The sequence below is a fragment of the Protopterus annectens genome, chromosome 10.part0, assembly GCF_019279795.1.
Source record: "Protopterus annectens isolate FY-2018-M chromosome 10.part0, PAN1.0, whole genome shotgun sequence".
Taxonomy (NCBI): Eukaryota; Metazoa; Chordata; order Ceratodontiformes; family Protopteridae; genus Protopterus; species Protopterus annectens.
Window position 1 is genome coordinate 1,190,869,513 of NC_056744.1, and position 21,452 is coordinate 1,190,890,964.

The 21,452-nt window shown below is 40.8% G+C and overlaps 1 protein-coding gene across 1 annotated transcript in view; it reads right to left on the reverse strand.

Annotated features, from left to right (window-relative positions):
• Positions 1-21,452, reverse strand: part of LOC122814254 (phosphatidylinositol 3-kinase regulatory subunit alpha-like) — a 2,697,787-nt gene that overhangs the window by 2,379,556 nt on the left and 296,779 nt on the right. The gene's annotated exons all lie outside the window — the stretch shown is intronic.

Here is a 21,452-nt window from a genome sequence, read left to right on the forward strand (position 1 = left end):
GTTTTTCCCAAAGGGGATGACTATACATTTTTTGGCATTTAGTTTAAGGCCATGACTCCGGCACCAGTTGTCCGTTTCTGTGAGGCCTTTTTGTAGGATGTATGTGTCCGCTGGTGTATCGACTATGGCGCCTAGTTTGCAGTCATCTGCAAACTTTGTCAGCCACAACCCTCCCATGTTTGCTTTAACATCTGAGAAATAAATGCCGAACAAAAGGGGTCCCAGGACAGATCCCTGTGGAACACCACTTGTGACTGGCTTTGAGTCTGACATTGCTCCAGCAATTTTAACTTTATGGGTTCTGTCCTTTAGCCAGTTTGCAACCCATCTAGTGACATAAGGGTTTACATTTAAGCTGTTGAGCTTATCTATGATGCCTGAGTGGGGTCTTGTGTCGAAGGCCTTAGCCAAGTCCAGGTAGGCTGTATGGACTGCTTTGCCCTCATCAATGGCTCTAGTGACTGTTTCAAAAAAGTCAACCAGGTTCAAAAGGCAGGATCTGCCCTTTGCAAAGCCGAACTGGGTGGGGTCAAGTTCTGTAGGTCCCCAATGTCTCTGTTTATGAGTTCCATAATGATTCTTTCCATAGCTTTGCAGACCAGGCTGGTTAAGCTTAAGGGGCGGTAGTTCCCAGGGTCTGTAGAGGTTCCCCCTTTGTGGAGTGGGACCACTGTTGCTGTACGCCAATGTTCAGGTACATATCCTGTAGTAAGGCTAAGGTTAAATAGCATTTTTATGTGCGGGTTTAGCTCCTCTTGGCGTTCACGTAGCACGCAACCCGGGATACCATCAGGTCCCATTGATGCTGTGTTTTTAGCTTTGCTGAGGGCGGCTCTCACCTGGACATCTGAGATGACAGGGAGATTACATTCAGCTGGGATAAGTATTTCTTCTTTTGGGGGTGAGGGAGGGGAGAAATTTGCACTGAACCTGTCAGCCAGAATGTTGGCAATATCTGTGGGTTCAGTGTATTTTTTGTTGTTGTGAACTAACTCTGAGCATATCTGAGAGTTTCCACCCAGGTTTCTAACGTAGCTGAAGAAGGCTTTGTGGTTATCTTTAGTGTCCTTAGCGATTTTTCTCTCAAAGTTGGCCTTGGATGTTTTTATGAGAGAACGTAGTTTTCTGCTAGTGTTGATCAGAGATGTCTTCCCTTTATGGGATTTTGCTCTGTCGTGCAGTAGCTTCCTTCTTTTCTTATACAATTTGTTAATGGCTGAGGTCCACCAGACAGGACGCTTGCCTTTGGTGGAGAGGGACTTGGATTTATTTGGGATTGCATGATCCATGCTTTCTTGGAGATGTCCATAGAAAGCATTTGTGAAGGATTCAGCATTGTGGGATGTGGTATCCACTGGCCCACTGGGCTTAAAGGATACCATCTCAGTCTTAAGAAGAGTGAAGTCTGCTTTTGAGAAGTTTTTCACTGTGGTCTTTTGTGCTGGGGGTGGAGGTTGGATATGTATATCCAGGGTGATTAGTTTGTGGTCAAATCTCACTAGTGAGGGGTATACCTCCGGTGTGGAGCATTTTGTCCCCATGTTTATGATGATCAGGTCTAGTATATTATTTCCCCTAGTGGGAGAGGTGACTAGTTGTTCCAGTGCATTTGAATTTATGAATTCCAGGAACCTTTGGGCTAGGGTGTTAGGGCTAGAATAATGTACCCAATCTATGTTAGGGTAGTTGAAGTCTCCCAGTATGATGGTATTTTGTGATACATTCATATCCTCCAATGTCTTCAAGAAGGCTGAGTGGGGTTCCTGAGATTGGGAGGGTGGTCTGTAACATGCTACCAGTTGTATAGCAGTTTTGCCTATGGTTAGTTGCACCTGTATGGTCTCTGATGCTTCATGTGTTGCTACTAACCTGGAGGTGTGGGTGTCCTTGATGAATATGGACACTCCCCCTCCCTTTGTGGTTCGGCCTGGGTATTGGGGCCGAAAAGCATGATACGAGGTATAGCCTGGTAGCGCTGGGGTGCTCTCAGGAGCCTTGAACCAGGTTTCAGTTACTGCACAGACGTCGATGTTCTCCATACTGAGGAGTGCATCGAGTGCCTGCATCTTGAGATTTAGACTTCTGGCATTGAGCAGCATTATCCTTAGTTTTTTTTCCATTTTTGTTTTCTAAGGAGGTGGGTTTGTCTTTTGAGCCTTGCCTAAAAAAGGCACTATTGGGGTGGCAAGAGCCTTAGCCAATATCCGGAAGCCCAGTGGTGACAGGTGCAAGCCGTCCCTTGCGAAGCAGCGTGGCTTGCCCAACATGTTATCCCAGGCAGACAGACATTGGATCCCCTTAGAATGACACCAGTACTTGAGCCAATTATTAAAGCTGATCATCTTGTCTTTGTATTGTGGCATCATTCTTGGTGAGGGCAAGATGCTGCTCAGGGTCAGGGTCATACCAGCCTGGGCTACATAATCAGAGAGCTCCTCTTCTATGTTACTCTATGCTCCTCCCTATTCCTAAAATACATATTCACCACAGCCATGTCCATCCTTTTCACTAAATCTACTACCATCTGACCTTCTGCATTTCTCTCTTTAACACCATACCTACCCATCACTTCCTCATCCCTTCTGTTCCCTTCACCCATTGAAATCTGGTCCAATCACCAGTATCTCACCCTTGGGTACACTCACCACCACTTCATTTAGCTCACTCCAAAATGTTTCTTTCTTATCCATCACATACTCAACTTGCGGAACATATGCACTAACAACATTCATCATTACACCATCAATTTGCATCTTCATAAACATCACTCTATCCAACACTCTCTTCACCTCCAAAACACTTTTGGCATACTGTTCCTTCAGGATAACCCCTACCCCATTTCTCCTCCCATCCACACCATGATAGAACAATTTGAACCCGCCTCTGATACATCTGGTCTTACATCCCATTCCATCTGGTCTTTTGCATGCACAATATATCAGCTTTTCTTCACTCCATCATATCAGCTAGCTCTCTCCCTATACCAGTCATACTAACCCCCCTGACAACATGTCAAAGCAACTGTGATAAACAAATAGCATTACAGCCACTATAAAGGTGTAGTCCCACAAGTCCAGTGTGCCACACTGACAATATACATTCCACCTTTGAGGTATTGCACATCCTTTGCATGTGTAGTACATTTGGAGATCACTGACATCATTATCACAGTTCTAAGAAAGGCTCATTGCTGTAATCTCTATTTCCCATAAGTATATTCACACATCTGCATCCTGATGTAAACAAAATGGTTACATACCTGATGGAGTGCAGTACTCCTCCTCTGCTGATATGTGCTGATAGTTAATATTTTGCATACATGTACCCTGTGTGAGGAAAGTCTCCTACAGACTGATTCTCCATAGCCAGCTGCTTGCCTTTTTAACATGCTTCTCATCAGCAGGTGATCGCCTCTTAACCAGTCTGTGGTTCTGAAATGCTAATTGCAGCCAACACAGCTGATTTGCACTATAATCAGCCAATCACATGCAACCACAGTACAATATATAAGGCCTTTGTGTAGATTAGGGGTCTTTCCTAGCATGTTGTGCTGGACATTATTGGGGTGAGGAGACTACATCATCTCAGTGGGTACATCTGCACCAGCAAGTTTTAGATAGAGATGGGTGTGCTACAGGCTGTAACTGCTGCTGAAGGTAATAGGCATAGGTAGAGAGTATGAACACTTTGGAGGATAACAGGCTGTAGGAGTAACTGTGGGAGCTGTGTCAGCCTTGTTGAAGAGGTGGAGCCAGATTGAGGGTATGTTTTCCATTCCAATTAAGGCATGTGCTTAAGGTAAGTATGTTAGGTAACAGTATCACTAACAGAGTAGTAGGCCACATGTTTTTTTGTGTCCTTGAGCAACAAGGGGATAAATATAACAATATATCCACCATTTGGGCAACAGTCAGGCCAAGTGTTACAGTATGGTAGTAATCTGTAGCATGTATAAGGGCAGTCCTTGTTACAAGCAGGTACATCAAATGTGTATGTTAGTTGTGCACCTGTGCTAATTGGCACTGTGAGTTTGAAAGGATTGTGTGGTGCACTCTGATATTAGTGGCCCTCATCTGCAGTACCTGAGTTGAATTTCTCTGTGAATGCATATTAATGCATGAAGTGACACTTTATGCACTTATACATTTGCTATAGGGATATGTGAAGTGTGTTTCTATCTGCAGACCTGTGACTTCCATCAGTGAAAAGCAGACATTTAATTTGATATGCATGATGAGGATAAATAATACATTACTCGGTTATTAATTGCTGGCTTCATAATACTGTAATTCCACTGCTACACACCACTAGATTTGAACCTGGGACTGTGTGTGACAAAATGTAATGTTTGCAAGGCATTTAACAGACTGCGTTACAGAGTCACTGCTACACCAGGTGTTTTTGCATTATATAGGTGCACACATACAGGCTACAACATACATTTTCTACATCCATCAATATGTGCATGGCTTTATATGGCTGTCTTTCTGCACCAGGGTCCTAGCTGAACCATGTATTTTGCCATTAATGCCTCAGCAGGTATCCTTCTACATGTTGCTGATAAAGGCCATATTTACCTGCTATCTCAGGCCTCACTTACATCTATTATTATGTGTTTGGCTTTCTAGTAGTGCAATATTGCACCAGAGTACAAGGTACACTTCCATTTTTTTCCATTATTTTTTAATCAAATTTGCACGGCATGGCACAATGCTCAGCTCTGCTGAAACACGCTTAATGACTGGAACTGGCAATTACTATGTTTTGTTTAAACCACCTGTTTTAATTAAGAGTTGTGTGGCATGGCATGTTAATGCAGTGGTCTGCAGATGCAATGGTCATGGGTGCAAATTTATAAGTGTTTATTTTGTAAGTGTCTATTACAATTTTAAAACCACAGTCAATATAGCTCTATTTAGCAGAGCTAAGTGAAGCTGCATGATGTGGTGCATCACACAGTGTTGTGCTAAAAGTGTAAAGAAAAGAAAAATGGGGAGATAAGAAAGTGGTGAAATGGGGTGCAAGGAGGAGGAAAACATAGTGATAGGCAGGTAGAGATGTGCAAGACAGGTGTAAGAAAGAACCACAGCTATCCATTTCTTGCACAGCAACAACTGTGCACTTTGACAATATTTTTACATGACTTTGAACACTCACCCTCCCCAGAAAAAGTGGGGAGGATGACATAACTGTGCTGTCAAGCCGATTGGACCAAATTGCATGTGTCCAGTGGACATGTTTGCAAAGTGGAGAGCTATGTACGGGACAATATTTTTTTGGGGACAGGTTTTTTTTTTAAGGTGAGAGTGGAATGTTGCAGAAGGGACATAGGTATATGTGAGGGAGGTAGGTTGGGTAGGAGGGGATGCATTTGTAGACAGACAAGACAGTAGACAGGAGTGGTGTGTGACACATGGGGGTTTAGCAGCTTGGATAGGGAGGTTGTTGTGGAATCTAAGTCTCGTGTGCCTCCACAAGGCAACAGCATGACTCACATCCCCACCCATGGGACTGTCTGTATGTTATCTCACTGCTCCAGGGGTGGCAGTGGTGGAGGCTGGGCACTGGGGTGAGGCTGCCCCACCAGGTTGACCATTATGTCCTCAATCTGGTGCAGGCAGTGGCAAACCCACTGGTAGACTTTCCTGTGCACCAAAACTGGCAGCTCAGTCCAGCTGACAACTCCCCTTCACCACCACTCCCAGAGGGGGGCCAGTCGCTGTCCCATAGGGTGGTACTACCCAACACTGCAGGTAGTTCATGGGTAGCAGAGGGGGCACCACTGGTCTGGGTCTCAGATTTGCTGGGACCCGGTGCCATGGTCGGAGGAGTCAAGGCAAGCGGATCAGCCAAAACCGATCTAACTTGATGTGCTGTGGTAAATGAGGTATAGCAATAAGTTAAAATTAGTAATAACCAAACCATTGTTAGTATTAACAGAATGGAACATCATAGTTTTTAATCCAAATACATTTTAATGTATGTTATGTGTGACACAAGATTAAGTAACATAACAGTCAGTATGTTAACAGCATGCCAGTAAGAATTAAACCATAATGCTAACAAAACAGTTAGTTTAACAAAATATATGTTAATATTGAATCATAATAACACATAACAATAAATCACATTTTACAGTTAGTTTAATAAAATATGTTAATATTAAATCATAATAATAAATAACAATAATAAATAGATGAAGATAAGGGGTGTGGAGAGAGAGAAAAACATTTCATTACTGACAATGCAGATTATATTCCTGAAATCACTGATAATAAATACTCTACAGATGTATACTGTCAGTTTTTACTACATTGACTACAATTCTGCTATAGCTGCTGTGGCACGTACATACCTCTCAGGTTGTTAGCATGGGTCAGTATGGGCCAAGCAATAACAAATGCAGGTGCACAACTACACAGAACAGTTTCACATAATGTGGAGTTATATAACTACCAAGTGTTCAGTAAGCAGATTTGGTAATACATTGCATTCCAGGTAATAATTTTTGTGGTACTCCTGTGACAGATGGATTAGGCAGTTTTAATTACATTATGAGAAGTTGTGACACTTGAGAAGCATGTTTGTGTACAGTATATAAACTAGACAGCCATCATGCTTGAGTTAGCAGGCATGGGAATAGAACCCAGTACCTGTGACTGCAAGGGACATCTGCAAGTAATGTAACAATTGACTGCAGCAACTTAGTACAGACATGCAAGGAATGCAGCCATACTGGAGGTATTTAGACATATATATTTAGGAATCAACAAGGCTGCTTAACACTTTATTGGTATTGCTGGTAAGTGTCTGTGAAATCTAAACACAATATCTGCCCATAACATGGGCTACCTCAAACATATACTTTTTGTTCCTGGAGTGGGAGAAAATGAGAGCATTATGTGACTGCAATTGGCCTGCAGACAATCTTGAATCATACTATGAGCTGAGCTATACATGTTACAGGACATTCGTTTTGCATTCTAGAACTAGTATAGTGTTGTACTTGACTGCAGTGACAGTAGAACACACATGCATGAAATACGGCCATACTGCATACATTAAGACAGATTTATTTAGGAATTAACATTGCTGCTTAACACTTTATTGATATTGCTGGTAAATTACTGTGAAGTCCACACACAATACCTGCCCATAGAGTGGGCTACCTCACCCACATACCTTTATTACCTGGAGTAGAAGGAACAGAGAGTATTATGTGACCGATATTAGTTTTGCATTCTACAGCTATTAGTGTCACACTTGACTGTAGCAACCTTACCGTAGACAAGCAATGCATACAGCTCTATTGCAATAGTTATGACAACACAATCCTGCTGTACACCATTTTTCTTACTGTTATTGGCATTGTTTATTTTTTATTGCAATACAGTTGTAATTGTTCATTTATTGCATTACAATTTGTATTGTGTATACTTTATTGCAGTAAATGCTTTGCTCTTTCTTGCTTATTGCACTACAGTTAGCATCATAAATCCATACTTATCACACTCATGGTGCAACCTGGCCAAGTGCCCAGCATGGGACTCGACATTGTGAGCCCTCTCAGCTGCAGCTGTTGGGAGAGAAGCACACCATTATGCACACCAGTTTTGCAGACATTCAGTTTGCATTTTGGTAAAACAGTCGAATACATATTTACATATTTGTGGGGGCATGCCCAGCTTTTGCCTTTTGGACTCAGGTGTCCAAGGTTCCCCTCTTTCACTTCTTCAGGTTGTCCTAATGGTGGCAACACTGCTAACCAGTGCAGGAAATATCAGTGGCACTGGTGAGTTCCCTGGCCAGCCAGTCCCAGGACTCCATCTTACATTCCAAGCCCTGGAAACTGCCCTGCATCAGCCTGGGTTCATGATTCTTTACCAGGAGCCCCACAAAGACCCTGGACTCCTGTACATCTCATCTCTGTCCCCAAAAGTGCACACCTTCACTAGCACCATCTGCCATATCAAAAGATGATAAGACTCCAAGGAATGGTGCAGAATTCCCACCTATTAGCCTTAATATAGGCTGTTTTCTTACCCTTACACCTCATTGAGCAACATTCAAAAAAGTGCTGTATTGCTTAGCAGAGCTAAGCAGTGTGAAAACTTGCACAACTGTGGTTTTAGCTAAGCTTAGCACTGCACAAACAGTAGTAGCCATTAGCATGTTTAAGCAGTGCTTAACACAGTGCGGCACTGCCAAATATAGCAATTTTGTGTTTAAATTAAATTAAAAGGTACATTACATTACAAACATGTTATGAGTGCTAACAGACTCGAACCCAGGGGCTACTGCTACTAAGTATTAAGCCATAACTCTACCCATTTAGCTACTTGGATACTATGAAAGCTAGTATACCTTCACATATACTACTAAGCTGCCTGTTAGCATTGATGAGCACTGTGTCATGCCTCAAAAACACACTTAAACAGACCTAGAAATAAATAATTAATTACATCCAGTTTCTATTTTTAGATGTCTGGCAGGTGTTGGCTGTGTTTGCACAAGTACTGCTAGGCTCTGCTGCACTCTGTGACGTGCAAACAGGAATTTACCCCCAATCAAAATGTAATTATGATAATTAATGACATCCCATTTCTATTTCTAGATGTGTAACAAGTGTCAACTGTCTATATGTAAGTGCAGTTTGGCATTGCTACACTTTGCAATTAGGCACACAAACATACAGCAATTAAAAAAAAAAATAATCCATAAAAATAAGATATTCCACATTTAAAATATTTCACAGCATTTCAACAGTAGTGGGGAGCTTTACAGGGAGCCTCATCCTATACGTAACATCTGCCCAGGCATCCACAACCACGGGTACCCCCTACACTTCTCCCTACACAGATTAATTCCCCAACACTTTGCACCAGAGGCAATTGCTCCTCTCGCCCAGCCCTAGCTTTGTTACTAATGTCTTTTCTCTAGTAGTCCCTGTACCTGTTCATAGTACTACCATTCCTACTACATTATAACTATGCATTTATCCTTTGCATTACTCACTTAAGTATGAAGATATGACAAACTCTCTGCTGGACAAAGATTTGATGTTATCAGGTCAAAGAATAATGGACAATCAGGGTAATAAATAATTTTCACTCAGAAAATTACACTACAATTCCGTAATCTCATTTTCACTCTATTTCCGCAGAGGAGAAATATTTTCCATTGAGTGAAAGGAACTCAATAATAAGGCCACTAAAAAAATCTATAAAAATAATCTAAGAGTTAGGATAACGATAATGTACCTGTAATTCTAGTTACTAACAATAAGCTGAATAACTCTGATTTTGTCAACTATATTTAATGAACATCATTCTGAAGGGATTGTTCCAAAATCATGGAAGATTTCATATATCACTGTGATACATAAGGAAGGAAACAGAACTGAAATCAAAAGTAATAGACATGCTAGTTTGACTCCCATTTTGTCCAAATGTTTCATAAGATGCATCATAGATTTAATGAATGAAGGACATCATGAATTTGCATTATTGGATATTTATACAAATTATTTTACCAAGGGATGATCTACTCTTATCAACTTGATTAAATTTTATGAAATGATTACAAACATAGAGCTCAGTCTAACATCACGAGTTATAGTTCTGTACTTAGACAAAGCTTTTGACTTGCTAGATCATACCACGATTTATAAAGCACTTGTTAAAAGGAATTATAATCTCTTTATAATAAACAGAAAAATGAACTGGTTCAATAATATACATCAATCATTAAATGTACAAGTAGTGTTATCTAAGTCTGCACATGTGTAATGAGGGGTACCACAGGGGTCTGTACTCAGACGTTACTTATTCAATCTAGTATTTGCATCACTTCCTAAGAATGATCATTGTTGGATGAGTACATATGATGGTGACTGCAAAATTATCTTTTTAATAGCCAATAAAAATTGATATTCACTGAATCAATTCAAATTTAGCTAAAACTTCAAACTGGACTAATATCTCATGGTTGCCTTTTAGTACAGATAAATGCAAAGTGATATATTTCAGAAAACAATGCATACCTCAGTCTTATTAGAAATGTCTGAAATGTCCTATATTAAGGACCTTGGAGTCACTATTACTTCAAAGCTTTCTTTGTTATCCATGCAGATGAAGTCCATAACAGAATCATGAAACAGTATGGGTCATGCTTAAACACATTAGTTCAAGGAATGAGCAATGCATAATTAGTCTATGTAAGACATGCATTGGACTGATCATAGAGTATAACAATTGTTTCTGTGAGTAGACTGTACATCAACTCAAGTTAAGAATCTGTTCAGAAGAAATTTATGAAATGAAAAATATTAACAAAGTTGTGTTACATGAACAGATGCAAATACTTAAAGCTTTTTTACATTGTAATATAGAGTGGATATAAAAAAGTGAACACACCACTGTTAAAATGCCAGGTTTTTGTGATATAAAAGAATGAGAACACAATAAATCATGTCAAAACATTTACCACCTTTAATGTGACCTATGACCTGTACAATTCAATTGAAAAGCAAACAAATCTGTTAGGGGAGAAATATAAAAAATAAAAAATGTACAATAGACTGGTTGCATAAGTGTGCACACCCTTAAACTAATACTTTATCGAAGCACCTTTTGATTTAATTACAGCATTCCGTCTTCTTGGGTAGGAGTCTATCAGCATGGCACATGTTGACTTGACAATATTTGCCCACTCTTCCTTGCAAAAATGCTCCAAATCTGTCAGATTGCAAGGTCATCTCTTGTGCACAGCCTTCTTCAGGTTACCCCACAGATTTTATATTGGATTTAGATCTGGGCTCTGGCTGGACCATTCCAAAACTTTAATTTTCTTCTGGTGAAGCCATTCTTTTATTGATTTGGATGTATGTTTGGGGTCATTGTCATGATGAAAGGTAAAATTCCTCTTAATCTTCAGCTTTCTAGCAGATGCCTGAAGGTTTTGGGTCAAAAGTGACTGGTATTTGGAACTGTTCATAATTCCCTCCACCTTGACTAAAGCCCCAGTTCCAGCTGAAGAAAAGCAACCCCAAAGCATGATAGTGCCACCACCATGCTTCACTGTCAGGATGGTGTTCTTTTGGTGATGCAACATGTTGTTTTTCCACCAAATGTACTTTTTGAAATTGTGGCCAAAAAGTTCAACCTTGGTCTCATCAGACCATAATACATTTTCCCACATGCTCTTGGGAGACTTGATGTATTGTTTTGCAAATTTTAGCTGGGCCTGGATGTTTTTCTGTGGAAGAAAAGGCTTCTGTCTTGCAACCCTACCCAATAGTCCAGACATATGGAGAATACAAGAGATTGTTGTCGCATGTAGTACACAACCAGTACTTGCCAGAAATTCCTGCAGCTCCTTCAGTATTGCTGTATGTCTCTTGGCAGCCTCCCCAACCAGTTTTCATCGTGTCTTTTCATCAATTTTGGAGGGATGCCCAGTTCTTTGCAACATCACTGTTGTCCCATATTTTGTCCACTTTTTGATGACTGTCTTCACTGTGTTCCATGGTATATCCAGTGCTGTGGAATTTTTTTTTTACCCTTCTCCTGACTGATACCTTTCAACAATAAGATCCCTTTGATGCTTTGTAAGCTCTCTGTGAACCATGGCTTTTGCTGTAGCAGGCAACTGAGTCAGAAAAATCCTACTAGGATAGCTGAACTTTATTTGGAATTAATCAGTCTCTTTAATTGATGGCAGATGTGTACCCAAGAAGACTGAATGCTTTAATTAAATCAAAAGGTATTTCAACAAAATATTAGTTTAAGGGTGTGCACACTTATGCAATCAGCTTACTGTACATTTTTTATTTTTTATATTGTTTCCCCTAACAGATTTGTTTGGTTTTCAATTGAATTGTACAGGTTATAGGTCAAATTAAAGGTGGCAAAAGTTTTGAAACGATTTATTGTGGTATCATTTTTTTATATCACAAAAACCTGGCATTTTAACAGGGGTGTGTACACATTTTATATCGACTGTAAGTACTACAGAGGGTTACTCATATCAGTGTAGAAGGCACTAACTGAAAAACAACCACAGTGAACTTATTGCTGGAGGAACTAAAATATAAATTCAAAAGTTTTTTTTTTGTCACAGTTCATAGCTATAATGTGGAGTGGACCACCTATAGGGATATGTAAATTTGAACCACTATGTATTTTAAGAAAAACTTGAACAACTAGGTCAGTAGCTTAACTTTTGATCCATTTTTATGCTTATCCATGTTCCTTGTCCATCTCAGTGCCTAAACTCATGTTCATAACATCTGAAGTTATGAATTTATCTGTATTACGAATGTGTGAACTGTGGTGCAATCTGTTTGTGTTACAAGATTTTCTGTCCTTTGTTACAAATGGGGAGGCTGTCAGTCAAGTCTTAGAGGGTTTTGTACACATACACTTTCTGGAAAAAAATAATTATAAGGGTAATTTATTACCATGGAAGTTTGCATTAGGAGTTACTGTAACTAGTTGAGAGTTATTGGGGTTTTCTACTAACTGGTGCAGAGTTATTGGGGTTTTCTTGTACACTCCACTCACTGTGTTACTGTGATTCCTATGCTCAGCGGCATACAGTAACTGTAGTTACATAATAATATCTATGATGGTGCTACTAGTGGTGCTTTATACAGTATGTATTGGTGTGTTACCACTGGTAGTTTTATGCACACAGCGCATGCTACTAGTGGTGGTTGGCTTTAAGCAGTATGTATAAGTGTACTGTCAGTAGTAGTTGGCATTATGCAGTTTTCCTGAATGTGTTAAGAGTGGTCGTCACCTTATTGCACTATGGATTTGTGTGGTACCATTGGTCATTGACTTTCTGCAGTATGTATGGGTGTGCTACCAGTGATGGAGAGTATTATACAATATGTATCAGGGTGTTACCAGTAGTGGTGAGTATTATACAGTATGTATGGAGGTGCTACCAGTGGTAGCAAGTATTATACAGTATGTATGTGGGATGCTACCAGTGATGGTGAGTATTATACACTATGTATCTAGATGTTGCCAGTGGTGGTCAGTATTATACAGTATGCATGGAGGTGATACCTACCAGTGATAGTGAGTATTATATAGTAGATATGAAAGTGCTACCAATGGTGGTGAATATTATACAGTATGTATGGAGGTGCTATCAGTGGCAGTGAGTACTATACAGTATGTATGGAGGTGCTACCAGTGGTGGCGAGTATTATACGGTATGTATGGGTGTGCCACCAGTGGTGGTGAGTATTACACAGTATGTGTGGAGATGCTACATGTGGTGGTGAGTATTATAAAGTATGAAAGTATTACCAGTAGTGGCAACTTTTATACAGTATGTATGGAAGTGCTACCAGTGGTGGTTAGTATTATACAGTATTTATGGAAGTGCTACCAGTGGTGGCAAGTATTATTCAGTATATATGGGGGTGCTACCAGTGGTGCTGAGTATTATATAGAATGTATGAAGGTGTTACAGGTGTAGTGAGTATTATACAGTATGTATGGGTGTGCTACCATTGGTGGCGAGTATTATACAGTACGTATGGAAGTGCTGCCAGTGGTGGTGAGTAGTATACAGTATGTATGGAGGTGCTACCAGTGGTGACAAGTATTATGCAGTATGTATGCAAGTGCTACCAATGGTGTAAGTATTATACAGTATGTATAAGTGTGTTTTCAGTGGTGGCAAGTATTATACAGTAGGTATGGAGGTGCTGCCAGTGGTGGTATTATAAAGTATGTATGGATGTGCTTCCATTGGTGCCAAGTATTACACAGTATAATTAAAATAAAATAAAAGCACCGGACCACCAAGGTCAGACAAAACACTTATGGATGTATTTGCAATGCCAAATAACTAAGCACTTTCGTCAGTGATACAACCTGACTTCATCAGAGTCATCTGGACAATAAACAAACATCCTCTTAAATATTCCTGTACAACACCCCACTAACCAATCCCTAAACAAATCCTAAATTACATCACATGACAGTTGTAAAGTCATTAAGAAATTAAAACATAATAAAAATATGCAAGTATTATACAGTATACATGGAAGTACTACCAGTGTTGGTGAGTATTATACAGTATATGTGGGTGTGTTTCCAGTGACAGTGAGTAATATACAGTGTATGGGTGTGCCACCAGTGGTGGCAAGTATTATACAGTATGTATGTATGGGTGTGTACCAGTGGTTATGAGTATTATATAGTATGTGTAAAAGTACTACCAGTGATGGTGAGTATTATACAGTATATATTCATGTGCTTCTAGAGGTGGTGATTATTATACAGTATGTATTGGAGGTGCTACCTTTGTTAATATTATATGATATGTATGGGTGTGTTACCAGGGATACAGAGTATTATACAGTATGTATGGAGGTGGTAGCAGTGGTGATTGGGGATAAGTAGTTTGTGTGAGTGTGCTATCTGTGGTGGTTGACTTTTGGCAGTATGTATGTCTACCTGTGATGCATATTTTTTTTGCAATATGTACACTTATGCTACATATGGATGATGGTGTTATGCAAAATGTATGACTGTGCCACCAGTGGTTGCTGGTTTATGCTTTATGTATGAATGTGCTGCCCTTGCAGTTGAATTCATGAAGTAGATACAAATGTTATGCAGTATGTACTGGTGTGCTGCAAGTGGTGGTTGGCTTTTTGCAGTATGCATTATTTTCATACCAGAGGTGTCTGGCTTTATGCAGTATGTACAAGTTCGCTAACAGTGGGGGGTTGGCATTATGCACTATATATCAGTGTGCTATCACTGGTGGTTGACATTATGCAGTATGTATGTTTATAGTACCATTGATCATTAGTGTTTGGCAGTATACAGTTTGTATCAGTGTGCTATGAGTGGTAGTTGGTGCTATGCAATATGTATGAATAAGCTACCACTGGCAGGTGGCTTTATGCATTATGTATTGGTGTGCTAGCAGTGGTGGTTGATGCTATCCAGTATGCATCATATATGAGTGTTCTACCTATGGTATTTTGCTTTATGCAATAAGTAGGAGAGTGCTACCAGCACTGGATTGCTTTAAGCAGTACGTATGAGCATGCTACCAGAGGTGCTTGGCTTTATGCAGTATGTAAGAACATGCTACCAGAGGTGGTTGATTTTGTGCAGTGTGTATGAGGATCCTACCTGCAGTGGTTGATGCTATGCAGTATGTATAACAGCACTATCTGTGGTGTCTGGCTTTTGTGCATTATGTACATGTGCATGTGCAGCTACATAGTTCCAAGCACTCTAATTCTGACTCTCAAAGTTAGCACTACAGCTCCAGCTGTTCAAGAAACCCAGAACTGCAGGGAGTCTGGCTTCTCATCAAGTAGTACCTGTGGTGCCTATTCCAACATACAGGAAGAGCTTCCAACTTGTTTGGAAACCCTTCCAAGTCAAGAAATGTTTTTGATTCTAACACTAATCTAGGTGATGTATAACGCACACAAGCATGGTTCACTGAAGGCTGCCGTTGTGATGACTCGCATTCTCCTAGTTTTCTTCCTAAGAGTGCTCATCCCATGTGAGACAACTACTTATCGTGGTGTTATTTCTGTGTTAGTACATTGTATGCCAAGCATTATATGCTTTACTAGGAATAATGTTCTGTCCCATTTCCCTTGTTCTACTTTTTATTTGAATATATGTGCATTTAGTTATTGATTGAATATCTGACTGACTGACTGACACAGACTATGTTGCAGCCTGTGCCACTTTATGTGTTGAACTCTGTTGCAGATTTCAGACAACATATGTATCTACTACAAGCTGTTAATGCATCATCAAAATACAGGATCAAGTGGCTCAGACTACTGTGTGAATTTTATGACAGGCTGCTGTATCATTCAGGGCTGTTTGCATGTACAACTGCAGTATTTACTCAAGATATTGGCTGAAGGGTGTATCAAATGTCGGATAGTACAACAGTCAGGGTTGTTTAGCCAGTCAGCTGTCAATGCATCAGCATGGTTTCAGGAAGTTTAGTTTCTGCTCTGTTTTCCACTAAACATTCTTTATTTAGGGGGATTTTCAGAGATCTAGATTATTTGTCCAAAATTCATGAGGCTAAACTGAATGTGAATTCATGTTGCTGCCCTATTCATAGTGAACCATTACTGCCTTGATTTTCAGGGTGAGCGAGCTTTGAGTACAAGTCTCAGTTCATGCATACTTGAAGACTGCATGAAGATATCAATGTTTAAGAGATTCTGTATCGTCAGAAGAGTGTTCAGATGTGCTCCCTGTCAAGCTGAACTAGAACATGTTTAAAAGTCAGCCATTCAAGGCATGTGGTACAGTTAAGCCAGTCTGTCCAGAAGAGATCCAGTTGATTTTGCAGCTGCAGAATGCAAAGATCCTTAGTCTGTGTACTTAATAAAGGATTTTCAACTGGAAACAGACTGCCTGCCTTGCTTGGATTACTTTCAAATACTTAGTAATGCTGTGCAATTATATATTTTCTATTATTACTTTTTGTTTTGTTTTGTTTTGACTTAAGACGAGTTTACGTTCGCTACTTCTACTACTACTGTCTGATCTGAGTAATATACAGTGATTAACTAGAAATATATGGACTGAAATTCTTCCACACAGAGAAGTTTCTTAGACTGTTTTATCCTTATACAATCACTACATAAATCAAATATGAGAATCAAGGCTGAGATATTTCTATGTAATCTAGTGCCAGACTATTCTAGAGTGCTGGCTTCTCCAGGCAGTTTATATGCCCTTCAGAGAAAAAGGGAGAGGTAGTGTAGTAAAGTCAATGGAAATTTCCAAATCAGTATTTTAGTTATGGGCTTAAAACTAAACATAAATCATGAATAGATAGATAGATAGATAGATAGATAGATAGATAGATAGATAGATAGATAGATAGATAGACAGATCAACAGATAGATAGATAGATAGATAGATAGATAGATAGATAGATAGACAGATAGAAAGATAGATAGATAGAAGACTTATAGGTAATGCAACTATTATTATTATTATTATTATCATTATTATTATTACTATTATTATAGGTTCATAGGTGTGTACTAGACTAATGGCCCTGGGGCCTTTACAGGCCTAGCCATAGGATTACCATGGCATCGTGCCACACGACCTTAGTTCCCAGTGCCTCTGTCGAGCAGAACCACTGGAGTTATCCCCAGGGTGAATTTTATATTTCCTATCCACTCATCAAGATTTCTCTAGAAGAGGGTTGGCAAGGTGCTCTGATTGACATGTATGGGAAGTCTATTCCATAGCACGGGCAATCTCTGGGTTATGAACCTGTCACTCTAGTATGTTCTGTTGATTGTGGTAGTGAGGTTGAGGTCTCTGGAGTGTGTGGAGCAGAGGGACTGGGATTTCTTTATATATAGCATTTCTAAATGAGCTAGGTCAGACATGCCTTTATAAGTCAAGCCGCTAAGTAGGCAATATGAGACGGAAAATAGTTGGAGTTTTTTTAGTCTGTCCATATAGGACAAGTGTTTAAGGCCTAGGATCCTCGTTGTGAGGTACTTTTGTGGCCTCTCCACTTGTTGCAGGTTAATAGTGAGGTACATGTTAAATGGAGCTCTGTATTCAATGACTGGCCTAATGAGGGAAGAGTAGAGGGAGACAATGACCTCTTTTTAACTGAATGCAAAACCCTTAGTAATGAGATGTGCCACATAGAAAGACTTTCTGACCACAGTGGCAATGTGGTGATCAAAAGAGAGGTTGCTGTCAACCTGTGCTCCCAGATCTCATATAACTCCTTCTGTGTTCAGTGGACTACCATCAATGTGGTAATTCATGGGAACAGGGTTTTTCCCAAAGGGGATGCTGACACATTTTTTGGCATTGAGCTTAAGGCCATAGTTCTGACACCAGTCGTTGGTCTCAGAGAGGCCATTCTATAGGATGTCAACATCACTTGGGGAGTTAATAATAGCTTCCAAACAATTGTATGCGAACTTTGTCAGTCAGAGTCCCTTTGTGTTTGCCTGGACTTCAGAAAAGTAGATACTAAACAGGAGAGGACCCAGGACTGAACCCTGTGGGACTCCACTCGTGACTAGTCAGCAGTCTTACTTGGAGTCAGCTACTATCACACTGTGGATCCTATCTGTGAGCCAGTTTGCAACCCACCTGGTGATATAGGGGTTGATGCCTAGCTTAGTGAGTTTTTCTATGATTCCTTAGTGGGGAATGGTATCAAAGGCCTTGGCCAGATCAAGGTAGGCTCTATGAACCCCCTTGCCATCATCCACAGCTCTGTTGACTGACTCAAAGAAGTCAACCAAGTTGAGCAGGCATGATCTACCCTTCACAAAACCAAACTGTGTGGGATCCAGAGTTTGATTCCCTATATCCTTGTTTATTAGGTCCATAATGATGCATTCCATAGCTTTGCATATCAGACTCTTCAGGCTAATGGGGCGATAGTTCCCAGGGTCTGTAGTCACTCCTCCTTTGTGGAGAGGGATGACTGTAGCAGTGCACCATTCGGTAGGGACAAAGCCTGAGGTGAGGCTGTGATTGAACAGGGCACACAGGTGAGGTGCCAGTTCACTCTATAGTTCATGTAGAACACAGCCGGAGATATTGTCAGGTCCCATAGAAGCTGTATTCTTGGTCTTGGGCAGTGCTGTTTTAACCTGTGTGGCAGTAATACTGGGTGCCTAGCAATCTACTGATATTGTGATTGTTCCTTTGGGGGGGGGTAAAGTTGGCACTGAATCTGTCGGCCAGTAAATTGGCAATATCTGTTGGCTTGATATAGGAGGTATCATTGTGCAGTAGCTCCAAGCAAATCTGGGTATTGCCGTGGAGATTCTTTGCATAACTATAGAAGGCATTGTGGTTGTCTTTACTGTCTGCTGCAATTCTGTTTTCATTGCTAGCTTTAGAGGATTTGATGAGGGATCTCAACTTTTTGTTGACGCTAATAAGGGAGTTTTTCCAGTCTTGGGGCTTCAACTTATTCTGCATCAGTTTCCTCCTTCTGTTGTAGAATTTATTTATGGCAGGGGACCACCAGATTGGCTTCCTTTTTTTGGAGGAGAGTGTCTTGGTTCTTTTGGGTATGGCAAGATGCATTTGCGTACATGTTCGTACAGTGCATTGGTGTATGATTCAGCAGTCATGAAACTATTCTCCATTTGCATGGGTGCCGTGAAGTTAGCCACCTCTGTTTTTAGAAGCCCAAACTTAGATCTGGAGAAGTTTTTCATGGTGGTTACCTTTGCAGGAGTAGGTGGGAGGCATGTGGATTTCCAAGGTGATTAGTTTGTGGTCGGATTGAACTAGGGAGGAGTTGACTATTGGTGTAGAGCAGCAGTCACCCATGTTAGTAATGACCAGGTCAAGGATGTTGCTACCTCTAGTGGGGGTAAGAATGAGCTGGTCCAGGGCATTGGAATTAATGAGTTCCAGGAAACATTGGGCAAGTGTATTGGTACATGTGTAGTTTTCCCAATTAATGGAAGGGTAGTTGAAGTCGCCCAGTATGAGAGTGTTAGGTTGGACCCTAAAATTCTCCAAGGTGCTTAGGAACGTGGAGTGTGAGTCTTGGGATATGGTTGGGGACCTATAGCAGGCTATGACCTGAATTGCTGTCTTACCCAATGTTAGCTGCACCTGAAGTATCTCTGATGTGTTATGTTGGGTTACCAGTCTGGAGGTGTGTGCATCCTTTATGAATATGGAAACACCATCACCTTTGGAGCTTCAGTCCAAGTTCTGGGGCCAAAAGGTATGGAATGAGTTATAGCCTGGTAGTGCAGGGGTGCTTTCTGCTGCCTTGAACCAGGTCTCTGTTACAGCACAAATGTCGATGTTCTCCATTTGAAGGAATGCTTCCAATGAGTGCATTTTGAGATTTAGACTTCTAGCACTGAGCAACGTGACCCACAGATTGCATTTGTTTGGAGCTGTTATGGTTTTAATTTGGTCTTTGGAACACTGCCTAAAAAAGGCACTATAGTGGTGGCAAGAGCCTTGGCCAGTATCGGGAAGCCCAGGGGTGACAGATGCAGGCCATCTCTGGCAAAGCATTGAGGTCTGTCAATCATGTCATCCCAGGCAGACAGATACTGGCTCCCCTTAGAATGACATCAGAAACTTAGCCAATTGTTGAAATCAATCATTTTCTGCTTGTACTGTGGTATCATTCTGAGTGATGGTAGGATGCCGCTCAGGGCTAGGGTCATACCCACCTGGGCTACATAATCCAAGAGCTATTCCATGTCTCTTTTCATGTAGTCCAGGGAGGTACATCTCAGGTCATTGACACCCACATGTACAATGACAGAATCATATTTGTACCTGTTGTTGAGGGACCTGAGTGTGTGTATTATGTGCCAGATCCTGGCACCTTACAGGCAGCTGACTCTTACTTTCTACTTATTCAACCTTGTGAGTGGGACATCAGTGTGCCTCACTATCATGTCACCTATGACTAGTGTGTTGGGCATGCTGTTTTGTCTTAGAGGCTTTGGTTGAGTGGCACACTGTTTAGGAGAGTTATGTGTCTCGTGTTTAATGTTGTGTTGTGTTGGTCGAGTGCATTTCTGCCTTGGAGATCTCTGCTGTTTGGGTAGATTTTTATTGAGAGCCTCCATGAAGGTGGGTGTGTGGTTTGTGTTTTTATGTGAAGGCAGTGCTGGTGTGTGTTCTGGAGGGCTATGAGTTCCATGTGGTATGGTGCAATTGTTGACCTTCTCCTCCTGACCAGCTATTCCGGTCTTATTACTGTTATTACTTATTTGTTAACAGAATAAGTGGACTGCCCCAGATGCTCTTTTCTTCCATGATCTTGCCACATATGGCAACAAAATTATCACAAGAAGATGGAGAAATGCTTAGTGTTATTACAATGCATAATATTCAAATAATGCAGTAATATAGTTACACAAATGCAATCATTTGATGTCGAAGGATACTTAATATTTAATAATTTGCGACCATAGAAGGTTTGCAGTAAGGTTTACTCTGAAATACTACCAACCAGAAACACTGAAATGTCTGCCGTTTTAGACCATTTTGGCCAACAAAGTTTTTCTTCTCATATTTTTAAGGCAGGTTGGCCTCATAAGTGTGTCCTGGATTCCTAGCCAATGATCACCAGCACTCTATAGTATCTAGTGTAATACTTTAAATATTGCTCCTTAGTAATATCATTTTTATAGGGCGGCCACGGTGGTGCAGTGGTTAGCATTGTCGCCTCACAGCAAGAGGTTCTCCGGTTCGATCCTCGGCTGGGGTACCTTCTGTGTGGAGTCTGCATGTCCTCCCTGTGGTCGCGTGGGTTTCCTCCGGGTGCTCCGGTTTCCTCCCACATCCCAAAGACATGCCGCAGGTGGATTGGACACTCTAAATTGGCCCTAGGTGTGTGTGTGAGTGTGCCTTCTGTGGAAGGTTGGGCGCCGGGCTGGCAACTCGACA